The sequence below is a fragment of the Pelmatolapia mariae genome, linkage group LG9, assembly GCF_036321145.2.
Source record: "Pelmatolapia mariae isolate MD_Pm_ZW linkage group LG9, Pm_UMD_F_2, whole genome shotgun sequence".
Taxonomy (NCBI): domain Eukaryota; kingdom Metazoa; phylum Chordata; class Actinopteri; order Cichliformes; family Cichlidae; genus Pelmatolapia; species Pelmatolapia mariae.
Genome location: NC_086235.1, coordinates 4,468,267 through 4,473,620, shown reverse-complemented (window position 1 = coordinate 4,473,620; position 5,354 = coordinate 4,468,267). Strand labels below are relative to the sequence as shown.

The 5,354-nt window shown below is 37.2% G+C and overlaps 1 long non-coding RNA gene across 1 annotated transcript; it reads right to left on the bottom strand.

The window, feature by feature from the left end:
* Positions 1 to 704: 704 nt before the first annotated feature.
* LOC135933580 (uncharacterized) lies at positions 705 to 1,819 on the bottom strand. The gene is made up of 3 exons (XR_010573841.1): positions 1,714 to 1,819; positions 1,482 to 1,545; positions 705 to 1,083 (listed from the first exon to the last, which is right to left on the bottom strand). It is a non-coding gene; the product is annotated as an uncharacterized LOC135933580 (long non-coding RNA).
* Positions 1,820 to 5,354: the final 3,535 nt, after the last annotated feature.

The following is a 5,354-nucleotide window of genomic DNA, read 5'->3' as shown; positions in this document are numbered from 1 at the left end:
CATTTAACTTGCATGTTCAAATCACATGACCCATATGTTTAGGTTAAATAGATCTACCATTATATTAATGAAAATTTGTGCCACTTGCTGTACACTGTAAAATCTAATTAGTTCCCAGAACTCAAAAAAATTATGGAAACTCGTTGCCTCAAAAAAATTGAGTAAAGCTTAGCTAAAAATGACTAAGTTAGGACAACTTATTTATTTTGAGTACTATGTACAAGCTCATTTGTTCTCAGAACTCAAAAAAATTGGATCAAGTTTACGTAAGATGACCAAGTTAGGGCAACTTACTCATTTTGAGTACACTGTACAGCCTTATTAGTTCCCAGAACTCAAAAAAATTATGGAAACTCGTTGCCTCAAAAAAACTAAGTAAAGCTTACTTAAGATGACTGTTAGGACAACTTATACATTGCAAGTCTGCAGTATTAAGAATAACTTGATATTTCTGACTGTACAATACTAATTGTTTATCTGCTGACAAACATTTCAAGTTCAACTAAATGAAAAAACAATTTGTGGTAACCTGATTATGACTAAAAATAATTAACAACACTTTTTGTAATGATGTTAAAATCAGCCCAAATTTTATTTTCAAACACAACAAAGTACAACAGCCAACATACTGGACATGTTCTGCTGAACAACAAACAATTATATTGCCATCACTGTTATAATCTTACAATGAAACAAAGTCTCAGATGTAATTATTCTGAAAATAAGTTTAGGCCTACCACAAGTTTGTTTTGTACTTACATTACTTATATAATCAAAATAAAATATTTGTTGTTCTGTCACAAGTGCAGTCTCTAATTTAAACAACACATTTGTTTTCCATTCCAACACATGAGCTGGAATGTTGTAATATTTTAAGGACGCTTGTTTCCAGTCCAGGCATTACTGCCTGAATGACTGTCATGGATCGAGGTGATCCAAATGTAGGTGCAGAAGAAAGTCTTTAACTTCCCTTCAGTACAGTGGCAGTGGATGTGGGTTGGAGATGCAATGAGCTTGAACCTGCAGGCGACCATCTTCACTGACCACACCATCTGTGACGGAGGACTCATCTCTCCTGTTGTCCTGCAAGCAAACAATCATATTTTTTGGAACATGAACTTAATTGCTTTCTTAAAACATTTTTTTCTGCATTTGGTATAGAACAGACTCCAATTTAGACAATCTCAGGCTCCCTCCCCACCGGAGAGGTGACATTCAATGTCCCAATTGTCAGTCTGGATAGCCGTGACCACCACGCAACACACAATAATGTCATGAAAGCATCATTTTAAAAAGGGCTATGCAAACATGGCCAATAACTTTCATTCTAATGATGTGCAAAATGATTTGGGCACAAAACAAATTTTGCTGTTAGAAAACTTGCAGACTTCACTATATACAGTGTAGACACTCTAAACTAAGTTTGGGGGATGTGATCTTTCAAGAAATGCAGACCAAACTGTTGTTGTTTGTTTACTTACACAGCATGTCTTGTAGAATTAACTGGAGTCACCAGCAACAGCATAGTGCAGTCATATCTCAAGTCTAATAACAGAAGACAGGAAAAGATCAGTAAAGAAACAACTTCTCCAAACCAAAGCACAAATAAAACAATAAGTAAAACAGGCTGATCTAAAGTATGATTAAAGTTCAGCCTGATTAATATAAATGTCACTGACAGTTGCTAATATATTAGAAAACCAAAATACTTACCACTGAGTTGATGTCTTTCTGTCCAACAACAGGAGTGCTGGTCCCGATGGGCCTCAAAGACAGTAAGAAGCAAGCAGAGGGAGAAAAAACAGAACATTTTTCAGAAACTGATTTGATCCTTAATGGCTGTGCAATCATTGTAACATAGAATTTGCTTATGTTGTTAAATAAAGGCTAGATTTGACATTAATAGATGCCACAGATGTTCTAAAGCTGCCACAAAGCATGAAAAAATAGACGTCTCCGAAAACGTCGGAGCATTTTTGCAAATATGTGATGTCTTGATAAATCGAGCAGATATTTGAACTTTACACAGCTACATTCTCGCCTGAAAATATCTTAAAAGTTTATTTTGTGACCCAGAAAAAGTAATACGTTTCTTAGCCGCGCTCCTCCGCCATTGCCGCGCTTGCAAGTACGCACAGGCTCCGACAACCGTGGCCAACAAATGCGATCCTCCTTTTCCCCAGACTACCCTTTCTGGGTCACAAAATAACATTTTAAGATATTTTCAGGCGAGAATGTAGCTATGTAATGCTCAAATATCTACTTAATTTATCAAAATATCACATATTTGCAAAAGTGCTTCCACGTTTTCGGAGAGCTCTGTTATCGACCCCCCACACCTATCCCACCCCTAACGGCTGCACCTCCCAAAGAATTTTGTCTGGGCTCTTATCTCACTTATTTATTTCAAACAATCAACAGAAAATTTCACCGACATAGTTTTATAAAAGGTTTTTAAGGCTGTGGTGTTAATTTTTAAGTAACATGAGCCCGAGCGGCAACAGCAACGCTAGGCTAACACTAACTAGCTAGCAAGATTTTAAACCTGGTGCTAAACTAAGAGAAGCCACAAAATCAGTTTGAATAAGAGTAAACATTTACTCACCAAGTCAGTGTATCAGGTAAAAATCCACAGCAATGACAACAATAATATCTTGAACTGACGCTTCTCCAGGTTTGCTCAACATATTCCATAAAGAATGCACCGTGAACATGCGGACCAATCTGCGAGGGAGGAGGACGGTATGTAACAGAGTTAGAAAATAGCTTAATGAATTTCCTCAAAATTGATGTGCTTTGTGAATAGTTGGAGCCACCTGGTGGACAAATACCGCAACTGCAACTGTTAAGGTTCCAAATCGCTGCACAGCGCATGCCTCAGCAAAGGAAAATACTCCCAAGCTGGTGGTAGGTGCTTGTGAGCGATACTGTTGTCAATTTTGTATGTGTATTAATGAAAACATTGTTATAGTGGTAATTGTCAACATGTATTTTGATTGTAAGCAGTACTAGCATGTATCCTGAAAGTTACAGGCATTTTGATGCATGGGTAGTAACTTTATTCACGAGTAGCATTTTTAGTTAGCATGCTAAGCTAATACTCGTTAGCTAGTCGGGTGCTTTTTGACTTGCACTCACCTCTAATGTTTCTTTGTGAGATTGTAATTGTTCTAATTCTTTTTAACAGAACTGAATGTTGCAGTTGCTTTACACACTGTTAATGACGACTGTGTGCTGTTTTCTTTGTACCAGGTAGGCGCTGTTAAGTATAAGTTTTAATTGATGCTGTTGTATAGGAAAAAAGAAAGATGAACAATGATGATTGTTTTATAATAGAAAAGCTGTTTTATATGTTATTGTTGTTGTTGGTTAGGAAAAAGGAGAAAAATAAATAAATAATACTGCTACTATACGATCACAGGTTTGGTTTCAGCTAGAACTTTTAAAGAAAGACTTTGTTGATGTTGTGTTGTATAAATATATTTTAGTCATTTGTTAAGTGTTATGTTTGGAAAAAAAAAAAGCAAAAAGGAAAATACTCCCAAGCTGGTGAACTGAATGTTGCAGTTGCTTTACACACTGTTAATGACGACTGTGTGCTGTTTTCTCTGTACCAGTTGCCAGAATAAAGAGGGAGCCCAGAGTAAGGGCAAGTCCAGCGTTGCAGTGCCGTCCTTTCTACATGGGCATATCACACCACTTGCACGATAGACTCACAGAACAACTAGCTAGCAAGATTTTAAACCTGGTGCTAAACTAAGAGAAGCCACAAAATCAGTTTGAATAAGAGTAAACATTTACTCACCAAGTCAGTGTATCAGGTAAAGATCCACAGCAATGACAACAATAATATCTTGAACTGACGATTCTCCAGGTTTGCTCAACATATTCCATAAAGAATGCACCGTGAACATGCGGACCAATCCGCGAGGGAGGAGGACGGTAGTCACGTGGCATTTTCAAAATACATCTTTCATCCTTCTGCACTGAGAAGCAAAACTTCCAGCTTACTTAGTTTTTCTAAGTTAGGACAACTCAAATTAATCGAGTTTATCAGCGTTTTTGCATAAAAAGTACTGGTAAGTTATTTAAATTGAGTTCTAATAACAAATTGATAAAAATTGAGTTCAGCCTATTTAATATTTTTAATTAAACACAATATTACATTTTACAGTGTATGAACACTTACTGATTAATACTGTTTAAAAATGTAACAATTAGGATCAGTAAGAAAGCTTTGATAGTGTTATGGCTAGTGGTGGGTTTTGATTATCGATTTATCGATTAAAATCGATTCTGGCTTGGATAACGTGATATCGATTCATTAAAATCCTGAATCAATTTTTTAATGTAAATTTATTTTTCCAAAAACGCCAGAATCTCAGGTTAAACCTCACAAAATTTCAACAACTTCCAAACAGCCGTGTCTCTAATAAAACCCCTGCAACTTTGCTCTGCTTAACTTCAGCAGCATCAGGTAATGTTCATATGTTGATTAATGGTTTTCTTTCTTTTTTTGATCTACTGCAGAATATTTTTATAAAATCCCAGGCCAGGGAAATCGCCTTCATGTTTTTATGTTTTATCCTCAGTTACTTTGACACAAAGGCATCTGCTGTGATGCTTACACCTTTGATAAAGTCACGCAAGAGTCAGCTTTCTTTTTATAGATATAAAAATATGGAAATGTATTATTATAATATTAGTATATTATAATATTTCTGACTGTCGTGGGCAAAATTTCCCCGATTAAAATCAAATCGAATCGTGGATCACGCTGAGGAGCGCTCAGCCACAGTCTTAAGAAGCTCCCCAACGACGCTTAATTAGCTGCAGGTGTGTGTGTGATCATCTGTTTCAGGTGTGGCCATCCTCTAGACAGGACACGCCCACCAGGCCTACCTGAAACCCAGTACTCAGCCACACTCACACACACACACCCACTTACCTATACATACAAGGATGGGGAATCACAAGAACAGCAGCAGTGCAGACAACACACACATCACAAAATAACAACAATAATTATAACAGTAGTCCACACTGCTCACAGACCCCGAGTCCCCGGAGCTGGGTCCGTGACACAAACGCTCAAAAGTTTGGTTATACTTTACGAGAACGGATGACAACAGGGCAACTTGCAATACTTGCAAAGTAGATATTTCATTTAGAAATAGGAGGAAACACTACGAATATGCAAAAGCATTTGCTCACAAAACACGCGATAACCTTAAATGAATGTTGTGTTTTTAATTCCGCTCCGGACTCGTGAATCTCAACCCAGCAGCAGCGGTAACGTTTGCACGTCCTCTCCCGTTAACGCGGCAGGTAAATAATCAACTAACAGTTGTGAG